We start from the raw sequence: 16,128 nt of genomic DNA, 5'->3' as shown, positions 1-16,128 counted from the left end.
ACTGTCTAGCTGCCTGCAACTGAATGCATTGTGATGACACAGTGGTACTATCTAGCTGCCTGCATCTGAATGCATTGTGATGTCACAGTGTACTGTCTAGCTGCCTGCAGTTGAATACATTGTGATGTCACAGTGGTACTATCTAGCTGCCTACAGCTGAATGCATTGTGATGTCACAGAAGTACTGTCTAGCTGCCTGCAACTGAATGCATTGTGATGACACAGTGGTACTGTCTAGCTGCCTGCAGCTGAATGCATTGTGATGACACAGAGGTACTGTCTAGCTGCCTGCAGCTGAATGCATTGTGGTGTCACAGAGGTACTGTCTAGCTGCCTGCAGCTGAATGCATTGTGATGTCACCACTGGCGTGCGCAGCACATTTTATTAGGGGGTGCACCGTCGGAGGGGTGTGTCTAGCACCGCCTTTTGGGCGTGTCTAGCACCATCTATTGATGGTCAACACATATAAAATATCCACCCTTGTACCAATCCTAATAAAGCAGATACTTGTCAGATGTTGTGGTGTGCACCAAACAAACACCCCTGATGGCACTCACTGCAACTACACTGCTCCTCCTCAGCCTGGTCTAGCTCCCCCTCTCTTTCCCCTGCAAGCTGCAGCAGCTTACTTAGTGTCCGTTTAGTTACCGACTTGTGACAGTCGCAGACTAGTTACTGCTGCTGCTGGAAAAACAAGTGACGTGTCAATGCTGCTGCAGACCGCCTGCCAGTATTGAACTTGTCTTCCTAAGAGGAACGCTGGCTGCATGCTGCTCCTCATCAGTGGCTGGCGTTGGCATAGCATAGAAGGAGAGAGGTGGGCATGTGACGGGTGGGCGTGCGAGCATCACACTGTTTTTGTACGTGGAGGTGGAGCTGGGAGTTTGAAAGCCGGTGGCAGTGGCACCCTTGATTAACCCAGGTGCCCGGTCAGTAATGCAGTCCTTACAGGGTGTAGCGCAGAGGGGACAGTAATCTGCCTGTTCGGTGATTGCTGCATCAGGCATGTGAGATCGGGGTGCCAGACATTAGGGGGTGCCTGTGCGCACCAGGCACCCCCCCTGCGCACACCTATGGATGTCACAGTGTACTGTCTAGCTGCCTGCAGTTGAATACATTGTGATGTCACAGTGGTACTATCTAGCTGCCTACAGCTGAATGCATTGTGATGTCACAGTGGTACTGTCTAGCTGCCTGCATCTGAATGCATTGTGATGTCACAGTGTACTGTCTAGCTGCCTGCAGTTGAATACATTGTGATGTCACAGTGGTACTATCTAGCTGCCTACAGCTGAATGCATTGTGATGTCACAGAAGTACCGTCTAGCTGCCTGCAACTGAATGCATTGTGATGACACAGTGGTACTATCTAGCTGCCTGCATCTGAATGCATTGTGATGTCACAGTGTACTGTCTAGCTGCCTGCAGTTGAATACATTGTGATGTCACAGTGGTACTATCTAGCTGCCTACAGCTGAATGCATTGTGATGTCACAGAAGTACTGTCTAGCTGCCTGCAACTGAATGCATTGTGATGACACAGTGGTACTGTCTAGCTGCCTGCAGCTGAATGCATTGTGATGTCACAGTGTACTGTCTAGCTGCCTGCAACTGAATGCATTGTGATGTCACAGTGGTACTATCTAGCTGCCTACAGCTGAATGCATTGTGATGTCACAGAGGTACTGTCTAGCTGCCTGCAGCTGAATGCATTGTGATGTCACAGAGGTATTGTCTAGCTGCCTGCAGCTGAATGCATTGTGAAGTCACAGTAGTACTCAGTGTCGAATTTCCCACTAGGCATGTGAGGCACGTGCCTAGGTGCGGCACTGCTGGGGGCGGCACAGGATTCCCCCTCCTCCCTGTCTGAAAGGGCCCCCTGCCACTTGCCACAGCTCGGATCTAATAAACTATCTACTGCGCTGCCACTACAGCCTGGCATCGCAATACAAGCCCGCCTGCGCAGGCTCTCCAATCTGACTGACCGGTCGCTGCACGGACTGTAAGGAAGGAGCCTGGGTTGGCGGTGGGCACATAACATAAAGGGATTCTGGCAGGAGAGGAGCGTGCTACAGGCTTTTCTCCACGAGGAGGAAAAGTAAGACAGCAGTTATTTTTTGTGTGGAGATGGAGATGTGTATAATGGGCTACCTGGTGCAATGTGTATAACAGGCTACCTGGTAAAATGTGTATAATGGGCTACCTGGTGAAATGTGTATAATGGGTTACCATATGCAATGTGTACAATGGGCTACCTGGTGCAATGTGTACAATGGGCTACCTGGTGCAACGTGTATAAGGGGCTATCTGCTGCAACATGTATAAGGGGCTACCTGCTGCAACGTGTATAAGGGGCTACCTGGTGCAACGTGTATAAGGGGCTACCTGGTGCAACGTGTATAAGGGGCTACCTGGTGCAACGTGTATAAGGGGCTATCTGGTGCAACGTGTATAATGGGCTACCTGGTGCAATGTGTATAAGGGGCTACCTGGTGCAATGTGTATAATGGGCTACCTGGTGCAACGTGTATAATGGGCTACCTGGCGCAACATGTATAATGGGCTACCTGGTGCAATGTGTATAAGGGGCTACCTGGTGCAACATGTATAATGGGCTACCTGGTGTAATGTGTATAAGGGGCTACCTGGCTTAATGTGTATAACGGGCTTGACCTGGCACAATGTGTATAACAGGCCCGACTTGGCTCAATGTGTACAAGAGGGGAGTTTGGATGTTCAGCGGCCGATATAATTGTGCGTGGGTGGGGGGTGACGGCTTAATATCATTGTGCCTAAGGGTGGCCTGACCTCTAAATCTGGCTCTGGTAGTATTGTCTAGCTGCCTGCAGATGACTGCATTGTGATGTCACAGAGGTACTGTCTAGCTGCCTGCAGCTAAATGCATTGTAATGTCACTGAGGTACTGTTTAGCTGTCTGCAGCTGAATGCATTGTGATATCACAGTGGTACTGTTCTAGCTGCCTGCAGATGAATGCACTGTGATGATACAGAGGTACTGTCTAGCTGCCTGAAGCTAAATGCATTGTAATGTGGGACCATATGACAACACACATAACAGGCCCCAACAACATGTCAGCCTACCAGGAATCTTCCTGGAGAGCCCTATGGCCAATCCGCCCCTTGTGAACACTGAGCTACCCTATCCATAGCACGCGTACGTACGTACGTACGTACGTACGTACGCACGCACGCGCACACACACACACACACACACAGGCAATGCTGATACTCATGCAAATGTGCAATGCATCTAAGTAGGTTGCCCTGTGCATGTGATCCACAGAAGTGTGGTAGCCATTGTGATGCACTGTCTGAGAAATATACTGGGAATGTATTGGGGCATTCCTGAGTGGTGGCTACTCAGGTGTGGGTGTATGCAAGGTTCTGGGGCCAACTCCATCACTGTCCCATGGCCCTTGGAATGGCACCCCTACCCCATGGCCCTTGGAACAGCAGCCATTCCTAGTAAAGTGGGCAAGGGAAGCATTTCTAGTAAAGTGAACAAGGAGATACATGCAGAGAAACCGTGGTCACGGTGGAGGGGACCTAATGATGTAATTATATGCTACTCGTGTCATATTAGCCCCATCCCTATGTAAACATGGTCCAATAGCAGCAGTCTCTCTGCAAAGGGGTGGGGCCTATTTGCGCTATTAGCCCATCCCCGCTCACCTGCTTCTCCTCTCCGGGCAGGTAAGTATCACCGATCCACTTTTAGGCAACTATGTAATACACACAGACTACAACTCCCAGAGCGCATTGTGGCTGCACTGTATGATCAGCGATCAGTCAATCACAGCTCGGGCATAATCTAAGCTATAGTCAGTGCCGTAGATCCATTAATAGAGATGGTACCATGTAGGAGTCATTCTAAGACCACGTCTTGCATTCTCGGTGGAGTCCGGAACGGACTTATATCTCGGCAGTTGGGGGGGTGGGGGTGCATGACCTTAGCAGTCGATCATTGACGGTGATAAACAGTGTGGCTATGCCCCCAGCCGCCAGACTAGACAATGCAGGTGGAGTTCCTGTGGCTGCGACCAGGCCGCAGCTCCCCGGGAAATACCCCTGCCAGCTCGCCCTTGAGTCGCCCCTGCCCGGCAGCTAAATTAGCAAAACCCTCCAGGACATACCCCCATTGGAGTCCTGAAGTAAAAATAGAGTTCTGCTGCTTAAGCCGACACACCTAAATGAGAGGATGCCAAGACCCACCAGAGTATTCTGGACCCAGCAACTGGGAACCAGGACCTGTGAACGTCATGTGACATCTACAGCTACAATTACTGTTCTATTACGACGTCACCAGAAATATTTCTCATGATGCTATAGGACAATCACAATGCCGCAACATGGGAACTTTTCATTAGCTCTGTGTCTTTTGCCAATGCTGGAGATATGTGACTTATCAGAAACGTAAGGTTGTTAGATACACAAACAACAGGGTGGAAAGAGGACAAGGCCAAGGGGAGAATTAAACAAGTTCCCCAACAAAGTAGAAAACACTATCAAATGTCTTACTACGCAATAGACAATTAAGACAAAAGACTTAGGGACAAATTCAACTAGCCACGAAATTGTGGTCATTTACGACAATTGCTGTTTTCATGCCTTTTTGCCACGAAACTGGGTTTTTCGTGGGTATGCACGTTCCTACAATTTGCCTATTCAATTTCATATTTACGAAAACAGGATTACCGCGAAAACTGTTGCCGGCAGTGAAAAGTTGAAAATGGGTAAACTAAATCTGTCTGTACTCCCCCCAAAAAAGCTAAACTATCATCAGATAACAGTATAGAAGTTTATTTTATAATAAAAGTATTTTGGGTACTTAATTTGAGTCAAATGGCTGTTTTATGCATTATTTTTTAAAAGTGAAAAAAATTATACAATTAAATTGGGGGTACATAAAGATGGATATACAGTAAGTATATATTTGGGTCATTTTGAAAAAGTCCCCCCCAAAAAAACAATTTCTCCAACCTCCAAACGTAAAAACACATGTCCCACTCATGGGTGGTCTTCAGTATGCCGAATGTCGGGATCCCGGCGCACAGTATACCGGCACCGGAATCCCGACACCCGGCATACCGACAGCTATTCTCCCTCGTGGGGGTCCACGACCCCCCTGGAGGGAGAATAAAATAGTGTGGCGCGCGTAGCGCACCACCGTGCCCACAGCGTGGCGAGCACAGCGAGCCCGCAAGGGGCTCCTTTGCGCTCGTCCCGCTGTCGGTATGCCGGCGGTCAGGCTCCCGGCACCGGTATGCTGGTCACCGGGAGCCCGAGCGCCGGCATACCGTACTACACCCCCCATTCATAAAGCACCTCAATATAACTGTCCCACACCTAGTACCCCAATTTCCATCATTTTGCACTTTATCACTCCCAAAATTACATGTCATTATCAGTCAATTAAAAATAATTAAAAACTTCTAAGTGCCTAATTAGTCATTCAGGGAGGTGTCCCAGGGGTTCTGAACCAAATCCCGACATTTTTAACTTAAATTAGGGATTTCTCACTATATGGCCATGGATGACCTTATTTCCTCCCTAGCTATTAAAAATCAGGCCTTTACTGTTACTTGGTATCCCTGGTTGGTATATAAAGAATCAGATCATTATAAATCCCTGGTATTGTGTATTTAGGGGGCTTTTTGGATGCAGCCTCCAAAATAATTCTTGGATCTTGGATCTAAGGGTTGTGAGGCATTTTCCCCCTCTCCTCTTCTCGTTTTACCTTACTTTTTCTTCCCCTTCTTCTCTTCTCTCTTCTTTGTATACCACCCTCATTGCTTCTAGCACTTTCTTTTGTTGTAACATGTTACATACTGTATGTCATATAATCTATTTTTTTATGTCAAAATAGGTCTTTTCAGAAAAGGTTTGACAGATGTTCTGATTTACATATGATATCCTGTTTTACGATTTTGTCATATGTTGTATCTTCTGTATTTTGTATAACTGAATACTATTTAATAAAAAATATTTGCAAAAAAAAAAAATTCTCCCAACTATTCACCTGCTTAGATGTGGTGGATTCAAATTTGCGGCAAAATTAGTGTAAATCCGTTTTTACAGACAACTGAATTGGACTCTTTTTTTTTATTTATGATTCACTGTAAATTCACGGCTTTTATTGCATAAAAAGGCTTTTCGCAGATAATTGAATTTGGCCCTTAAAAGCAAACTTTCTCATCATAATACTGCAGCTTATCTATTAAATCCACATCAGGACCTTTAACCTACCGTACTAAACAGATATCTAATGATTTACTTAATTTGTACAAGATATATGTAACTTGGCCTGCAAAACCCACCATAATCCACCAACAATCAATTTCTACATTAAAGTAAATCCCCATGGTTATCCCAACAGATGCCAGAAAATCTGCATGCCATAACTGAAGAGGAGAAAATAACTCAAACAATGAAAGCATTGAGATCTGGAGAAACAGGGCCCAAAGGCCTCAATGCATCAGCAACATTCTGACCTTACATTTGGCCTCCTAATAGGACAGCATCATGCAAGGAAATTCTATCTTAAAACAGCAAAAACTATAGCTCAGGGGCACCCAAACTTTTTTCTTGGGAGTGGCACATTGGGAGCACATTCATTTTTTTCCTCCCAGTCAGCCTCCAAGCAATTAGGTAAGGGATCTTCTGAGTAGCTTTATCCTAAGAAACGCTATTGATAATATCTTGAAATAACGAGATTTATGGTAAGAACTTACCTTTGTTAAATCTCTTTCTGCGAGGTACACTGGGCTCCACAAGGATAGACATTGGGGTGTAGAGTAGGATCTTGATCCGAGGCACCAACAGGCTCAAAGCTTTGACTGTTCCCAGAATGCACAGTGCCGCCTCCTCTATAACCCCACCTCCCTGCACAGGAGCTCAGTTTTTAGTTAACCAGCCCAATGCAGTAGCAGGAAAAGAGACAACAACGGTTAGTAGCCACATACACCACACTATCACGACAGGAGAAGTGTCAGCGGCTAATGCCATACCAACCCAAAGAAGCTAAGTGCATCAGGGTGGGCGCCTTGTGGAGCCCAGTGTACCTCGCAGAAAGAGATTTAACAAAGGTAAGTTCTTACCATAAATCTCGTTTTCTGCTGCGGGTGTTAGGCGCCGTGGTCCGCGACGTCCTTGCGGCCCGGCGCCTAGCAACTAGTGACGCCAGGCGTGCGAGCCGCCGGGTCCCTAGCAACGCTGGGACGCCGTGCGTGCTTAGCTGCCGGCTCCCTAGTAACACTGAGCCGCCTGGACCCTAGCAACGGGGACGCCACGGGCGGACCGCGCTCCCCGTTGCAGGGTCAATCTAATCAGTTGAAACTTTCACATTTGTCTTCTGCTCGTGCAGCAAGCCAGCTGCACGGCATCTTGTTAATCAGGCTCCAAGCTTCTGATTGGAGGACTCCCTGCTAAATACCTGCTCAGTGCTGCACACAGACGCCGGTAATAGCTTCCTGCATGCTGCTTTGGTTTGCTGAACGTCTGTTCCTGTCCTGCTGTATCCGGTCATTCCTGTCCTCAGAAGTTCTGTATCTTGGAGTTGTCATCTCATCCCAAGAAGTCGTTTGGTCCCCTGTTGTCCTCAACGATCACCAGAGAATATCGTGTGGTGTTCGTGAGTTACGGCTCTGCCGTATGTTGCGGCTCAGCTGCTTTATCTTTATATTCTGTTTCGGAGCATTTGCGGAGGGTTCCGCTTCCACAAGTCCTCTCCGGAACTCGGCGGTGCCGGGTAGGAGAGTGGACAAGTGGATATTTTGGTTGTCCTTTTCCCTGGCGGTTTTTCCGCACATATTCTAGTTTTTAGTTTCTTGTAGCCCCTGGCTTGGTTGTTTAGTCAGAGGGCCCCTTGTTATCACCCTGTCTCGGATTTCCCTTTGTCTCCCATTAAGACCTGAGGGGGCATCGGAGTTGGGCAGACATAATCCGCCCTTCAAACGCGGCAGCCATGGGCTCAAGCAACCATAGTCTCGCAGGGGATTTCTGACAGCACGGGCGAGACAACGGAGTTAGGGCGCCAGGGGCTATTTTCCATTCCCGCTCCCTTCCCCAGCATTACGTTCCAGTGCTCCGGTCCTCGCAATAAGATCTCCTCAGACCAGAGTGCTGGAATCATAACATTATTACCAGCCAAACCAAAAAACTAAAATTAAACAGGGTTTAATTTTTTCTCATTCAGTTTTTGTTAAAGTTTTTTGGCCTCATGAATCCGACAGGTTTAGGGCCAAATCCTGGCCAGCTCTTAGTCAATCAGATTCAAGAACTTACTCAGATGGTTCAGGATCTTTCTCTTCGGGTGAGGTCGCAGGAAGATCTTTTGCGAGCCTCCCCAAAGGTAGTCCCTGAACCAAAGATGCATTTGCCCAACCGTTTTTCTGGTGATAGAAAAGATTTTTTTAATTTTAAAGAGTCCTGTAAACTTTATTTTCGTTTAAGACCTACTTCCTCTGGTACTGAATCTCAGCGGGTTGGGATTATTATTTCTTTACTCCAGGGGGATCCTCAGACCTGGGCATTTGGTTTAAGAGCAGAGGATCCTGCGTTGTTGTCAGTAGACGCTTTCTTTAAGTCTTTAGGGCTTTTGTATGATGACCCAGATAGAGAGGCGTCCGCTGAAAGTCAGCTGTGCGCTCTCAAACAAGGTAGAAATCCTGCAGAGGTTTATTGTACCGAATTTCGCCGTTGGTCGAACGACTGTGGCTGGAATGACCCAGCCCTGCGCAGTCAGTTTCGCCTCGGTTTATCAGAGTTTATTAAAGACAGTCTCCTCCAGTACCCCGCTCCTGAGACTCTCGATAAACTCATGGAGCTTTCTATTAAGATTGATCGTCGTCTCAGAGAGCGGAGGGCTGAAAGAGGAACAACTGTAAGGTCTAGTCCTTGTGTTTATTCCATTCCTGAGGACATTGAAGAGCCCATGCAGATGGGTCTCTCCCGGCTGTCTCCTGAGGAAAAAACCAGAAGGCAAAATTCCGGTCTTTGTTTGTACTGTGGCGGTAAGGGACATTTTGCTCGTAATTGTCCGAACAAGTCGGGAAACGCTTTGACCAGGTGAATTGTGAGGGGGTTCACCTAGGTCTGCAGCTTATCTCCTCGAATAACTCTCTTTTAGTTCCAGTTAAGGTTTCCTTTGGCAGCCTCAGTTCTTTGGTGTCGGCTTTTGTTGACAGTGGAGCTGCAGGAAACTTTATGGATTTAACTTGGGCTAAGGCCTTAGGCATTCCACAGTTACCATTGGATAGGTGTATCACCATGCACGGCTTAGATGGGAGTCCGCTTTCCAATGGGGTCATTACTCACCGTACACCTCCCGTAGTACTTACAGTAGGAGCCTTACATTCCGAAAATATTGAATTCTTCCTAACACATTGCCCAGCAGTTCCAGTTGTTCTGGGTCACCCTTGGCTGGCCTTTCATAATCCCACCATTGATTGGCGGTCCGGGGAGATTTCCCAATGGGGTACATTTTGTGCTAAGGAATGTATTTCGTATCCAGTCAGAGTAGCAGCTATCATTCCAGAGCTCATTCCTGTGGAATACCAGGAGTTTGCCGATGTATTCTCCAAAGGCAATGCGGACATTCTGCCTCCCCATCGGCCTTATGATTGTGCTATTGAGCTAGTTCCAGGTGCCACATTGCCAAAGGGGAGATTATATGCATTGTCCGGGCCAGAAACATCGGCCATGAATGATTATGTTCAGGAGAGCTTAGAGAAAGGATTTATTAGACCATCAAAATCTCCTTTAAGTGCAGGTTTTTTCTTTGTGGAGAAAAAGGATGGATCGCTTAGACCATGCATTGATTTTAGAGCCCTGAATAAGATCTCAGTAAAAAACACTAGAGATGAGCGGGTTCGGTTTCTCTGAATCCGAACCCGCCAGAACTTCATGTTTTTTTTCACGAGTCCGAGCGACTCGGATCTTCCCGCCTTGCTCGGTTAACCCGAGCGCGCCCGAACGTCATCATGACGCTGTCGGATTCTCGCGAGGCTCGGATTCTATCGCGAGACTCGGATTCTATATAAGGAGCCGCGCGTCGCCGCCATTTTCACACGTGCATTGAGATTGATAGGGAGAGGACGTGGCTGGCGTCCTCTCCGTTTAGACACTTGATTTACTAATTTTGGGGAGCATTAGGAGTACTCAGTAGTGTACAGTGCAGAGTTTTGCTGATAGTGACCAGTGACCACCACTTTTATTTATAATCCGTTCTCTGCCTGAAAAAAGCGATACACAGCACACAGTGACTCAGTCACATACATACCATATCTGTGTGCACTGCTCAGGCTCAGGCCAGTGTGCTGCATCATCTATATATATTATATATCTGTCTGACTGCTCAGCTCACACAGCTTATAATTGTGGGGGAGACTGGGGAGCACTACTGCAGTGCCAGTTATAGGTTATAGCAGGAGCCAGGAGTACATAATATTATATTAAAATTAAACAGTGCACACTTTTGCTGCAGGAGTGCCACTGCCAGTGTGACTAGTGACCAGTGACCTGACCACCAGTATATAATATTAGTAGTATACTATCTCTTTATCAACCAGTCTATATTAGCAGCAGACACAGTACAGTGCGGTAGTTCACGGCTGTGGCTACCTCTGTGTCGGCACTCGGCAGCCCGTCCATAATTGTATATACCAGTGACCTAACCGTGGTTTTTTTTTCTTTCTTTATACATACATACTAGTTACGAGTATACTATCTCTTTATCAACCAGTCTATATATTAGCAGCAGACACAGTACAGTGCGGTAGTTCACGGCTGTGGCTACCTCTGTGTCGGCACTCGGCAGCCCGTCCATAATTGTATATACCAGTGACCTAACCGTGGTTTTTTTTTCTTTCTTTATACATACATACTAGTTACGAGTATACTATCTCTTTATCAACCAGTCTATATATTAGCAGCAGACACAGTACAGTGCGGTAGTTCACGGCTGTGGCTACCTCTGTGTCGGCACTCGGCAGCCCGTCCATAATTGTATATACCAGTGACCTAACCGTGGTTTTTTTTTCTTTCTTTATACATACATACTAGTTACGAGTATACTATCTCTTTATCAACCAGTCTATATATTAGCAGCAGACACAGTACAGTGCGGTAGTTCACGGCTGTGGCTACCTCTGTGTCGGCACTCCGCAGCCCGTCCATAATTGTATATACCAGTGACCTAACCGTGGTTTTTTTTTCTTTCTTTATACATACATACTAGTTACGAGTATACTATCTCTTTATCAACCAGTCTATATATTAGCAGCAGACACAGTACAGTGCGGTAGTTCACGGCTGTGGCTACCTCTGTGTCGGCACTCGGCAGCCCGTCCATAATTGTATATACCACCTAACCGTGGTTTTTTTTTCTTTCTTTATACATACATACTAGTTACGAGTATACTATCTCTTTATCAACCAGTCTATATATTAGCAGCAGACACAGTACAGTGCGGTAGTTCACGGCTGTGGCTACCTCTGTGTCGGCACTCGGCAGCCCGTCCATAATTGTATATACCAGTGACCTAACCGTGGTTTTTTTTTCTTTCTTTATACATACATACTAGTTACGAGTATACTATCTCTTTATCAACCAGTCTATATATTAGCAGCAGACACAGTACAGTGCGGTAGTTCACGGCTGTGGCTACCTCTGTGTCGGCACTCGGCAGCCCGTCCATAATTGTATATACCAGTGACCTAACCGTGGTTTTTTTTTCTTTCTTTATACATACAAACTAGTTACGAGTATACTATCTCTTTATCAACCAGTCTATATATTAGCAGCAGACACAGTACAGTGCGGTAGTTCACGGCTATGGCTACCTCTGTGTCGGCACTCGGCAGCCCGTCCATAATTGTATATACCAGTGACCTAACCGTGGTTTTTTTTTCTTTCTTTATACATACATACTAGTTACGAGTATACTATCTCTTTATCAACCAGTCTATATATTAGCAGCAGACACAGTACAGTGCGGTAGTTCACGGCTGTGGCTACCTCTGTGTCGGCACTCGGCAGCCCGTCCATAATTGTATATACCAGTGACCTAACCGTGGTTTTTTTTTCTTTCTTTATACATACATACTAGTTACGAGTATACTATCTCTTTATCAACCAGTCTATATATTAGCAGCAGACACAGTACAGTGCGGTAGTTCACGGCTGTGGCTACCTCTGTGTCGGCACTCGGCAGCCCGTCCATAATTGTATATACCACCTAACCGTGGTTTTTTTTTCTTTCTTTATACATACATACTAGTTACGAGTATACTATCTCTTTATCAACCAGTCTATATATTAGCAGCAGACACAGTACAGTGCGGTAGTTCACGGCTGTGGCTACCTCTGTGTCGGCACTCGGCAGCCCATCCATAATTGTATATACCACCTAACCGTGGTTTTTTTTCTTTCTTTATACATACATACTAGTTACGAGTATACTATCTCTTTATCAACCAGTCTATATATTAGCAGCAGACACAGTACAGTGCGGTAGTTCACGGCTGTGGCTACCTCTGTGTCGGCACTCGGCAGCCCGTCCATAATTGTATATACCAGTGACCTAACCGTGGTTTTTTTTTCTTTCTTTATACATACATACTAGTTACGAGTATACTATCTCTTTATCAACCAGTCTATATATTAGCAGCAGACACAGTACAGTGCGGTAGTTCACGGCTGTGGCTACCTCTGTGTCGGCACTCGGCAGCCCGTCCATAATTGTATACTAGTATCCAATCCATCTCCATTGTTTACCTGAGGTGCCTTTTAGTTGTGCCTATTAAAATATGGAGAACAAAAATGTTGAGGTTCCAAAATTAGGGAAAGATCAAGATCCACTTCCACCTCGTGCTGAAGCTGCTGCCACTAGTCATGGCCGAGACGATGAAATGCCAGCAACGTCGTCTGCCAAGGCCGATGCCCAATGTCATAGTACAGAGCATGTCAAATCCAAAACACCAAATATCAGTAAAAAAAGGACTCCAAAACCTAAAATAAAATTGTCGGAGGAGAAGCGTAAACTTGCCAATATGCCATTTACCACACGGAGTGGCAAGGAACGGCTGAGGCCCTGGCCTATGTTCATGGCTAGTGGTTCAGCTTCACATGAGGATGGAAGCACTCAGCCTCTCGCTAGAAAAATGAAAAGACTCAAGCTGGCAAAAGCAGCACAGCAAAGAACTGTGCATTCTTCGAAATCCCAAATCCACAAGGAGAGTCCAATTGTGTTGGTTGCGATGCCTGACCTTCCCAACACTGGACGTGAAGAGCATGCGCCTTCCACCATTTGCACGCCCCCTGCAAGTGCTGGAAGGAGCACCCGCAGTCCAGTTCCTGATAGTCAGATTGAAGATGTCAGTGTTGAAGTACACCAGGATGAGGAGGATATGGGTGTTGCTGGCGCTGGGGAGGAAATTGACCAGGAGGATTCTGATGGTGAGGTGGTTTGTTTAAGTCAGGCACCCGGGGAGACACCTGTTGTCCGTGGGAGGAATATGGCCGTTGACATGCCAGGTGAAAATACCAAAAAAATCAGCTCTGCGGTCAGTTCGGTGTGGAGGTATTTCACCAGAAATGCAGACAACAGGTGTCAAGCCGTGTGTTCCCTTTGTCAAGCTGTAATAAGTAGGGGTAAGGACGTTAACCACCTCGGAACATCCTCCCTTATACGTCACCTGCAGCGCATTCATAATAAGTCAGTGACAAGTTCAAAAACTTTGGGTGACAGCGGAAGCAGTCCACTGACCAGTAAATCCCTTCCTCTTGTAACCAAGCTCACGCAAACCACCCCACCAACTCCCTCAGTGTCAATTTCCTCCTTCCCCAGGAATGCCAATAGTCCTGCAGGCCATGTCACTGGCAATTCTGACGAGTCCTCTCCTGCCTGGGATTCCTCCGATGCATCCTTGCGTGTAACGCCTACTGCTGCTGGCGCTGCTGTTGTTGCCGCTGGGAGTCGATGGTCATCCCAGAGGGGAAGTCGTAAGCCCACTTGTACTACTTCCAGTAAGCAATTGACTGTTCAACAGTCCTTTGCGAGGAAGATGAAATATCACAGCAGTCATCCTACTGCAAAGCGGATAACTGAGGCCTTGGCATCCTGGGTGGTGAGAAACGTGGTTCCGGTATCCATCATTACTGCAGAGCCAACTAGAGACTTGTTGGAGGTACTGTGTCCCCGGTACCAAATACCATCTAGGTTCCATTTCTCTAGGCAGGCGATACCGAAAATGTACACAGACCTCAGAAAAAGAGTCACCAGTGTCCTAAAAAATGCAGCTGTACCCAATGTCCACTTAACCACGGACATGTGGACAAGTGGAGCAGGGCAGGGTCAGGACTATATGACTGTGACAGCCCACTGGGTAGATGTATGGACTCCCGCCGCAAGAACAGCAGCGGCGGCACCAGTAGCAGCATCTCGCAAACGCCAACTCTTTCCTAGGCAGGCTACGCTTTGTATCACCGCTTTCCAGAATACGCACACAGCTGAAAACCTCTTACGGCAACTGAGGAAGATCATCGCGGAATGGCTTACCCCAATTGGACTCTCCTGTGGATTTGTGGCATCGGACAACGCCAGCAATATTGTGTGTGCATTAAATCTGGGCCAATTCCAGCACGTCCCATGTTTTGCACATACCTTGAATTTGGTGGTGCAGAATTTTTTAAAAAACGACAGAGGCGTGCAAGAGATGCTGTCGGTGGCCAGAAGAATTGCGGGACACTTTCGGCGTACAGGCACCACGTACAGAAAACTGGAGCACCACCAAAAACTACTGAACCTGCCCTGCCATCATCTGAAGCAAGAAGTGGTAACGAGGTGGAATTCAACCCTCTATATGCTTCAGAGGTTGGAGGAGCAGCAAAAGGCCATTCAAGCCTATACAACTGAGCACGATATAGTAGGTGGAATGCACCTGTCTCAAGTGCAGTGGAGAATGATTTCAACGTTGTGCAAGGTTCTGATGCCCTTTGAACTTGCCACACGTGAAGTCAGTTCAGACACTGCCAGCCTGAGTCAGGTCATTCCCCTCATCAGGCTTTTGCAGAAGAAGCTGGAGGCATTGAAGGAGGAGCTAACACGGAGCGATTCCGCTAGGCATGTGGGACTTGTGGATGCAGCCCTTAATTCGCTTAACAAGGATTCACGGGTGGTCAATCTGTTGAAATCAGAGCACTACATTTTGGCCACCGTGCTCGATCCTAGATTTAAAGCCTACCTTGGATCTCTCTTTCCGGCAGACACAGGTCTGCTGGGGTTGAAAGACCTGCTGGTGACAAAATTGTCAAGTCAAGCGGAACGCGACCTGTCAACATCTCCTCCTTCACATTCTCCCGCAACTGGGGGTGCGAGGAAAAGGCTCAGAATTCCGAGCCCACCCGCTGGCGGTGATGCAGGGCAGTCTGGAGCGACTGCTGATGCTGACATCTGGTCCGGACTGAAGGACCTGACAACGATTACGGACATGTCGTCTACTGTCACTGCATATGATTCTCTCAACATTGATAGAATGGTGGAGGATTATATGAGTGACCGCATCCAAGTAGGCACGTCACACAGTCCGTACTTATACTGGCAGGAAAAAGAGGCAATTTGGAGGCCCTTGCACAAACTGGCTTTATTCTACCTAAGTTGCCCTCCCACAAGTGTGTACTCCGAAAGAGTGTTTAGTGCCGCCGCTCACCTTGTCAGCAATCGGCGTACGAGGTTACATCCAGAAAATGTGGAGAAGATGATGTTCATTAAAATGAATTATAATCAATTCCTCCGCGGAGACATTGACCAGCAGCAATTGCCTCCACAAAGTACACAGGGAGCTGAGATGGTGGATTCCAGTGGGGACGAATTGATAATCTGTGAGGAGGGGGATGTACACGGTGATATATCGGAGGGTGAAGATGAGGTGGACATCTTGCCTCTGTAGAGCCAGTTTGTGCAAGGAGAGATTAATTGCTTCTTTTTTGGGGGGGGTCCAAACCAACCCGTCATATCAGTCACAGTCGTGTGGCAGACCCTGTCACTGAAATGATGGGTTGGTTAAAGTGTGCATGTCCTGTTTTGTTTATACAACATAAGGGTGGG

This window comes from Pseudophryne corroboree, chromosome 6 (assembly GCF_028390025.1).
Source record: "Pseudophryne corroboree isolate aPseCor3 chromosome 6, aPseCor3.hap2, whole genome shotgun sequence".
Classification (NCBI taxonomy): domain Eukaryota; kingdom Metazoa; phylum Chordata; class Amphibia; order Anura; family Myobatrachidae; genus Pseudophryne; species Pseudophryne corroboree.
This window is presented reverse-complemented; position numbering follows the sequence as displayed.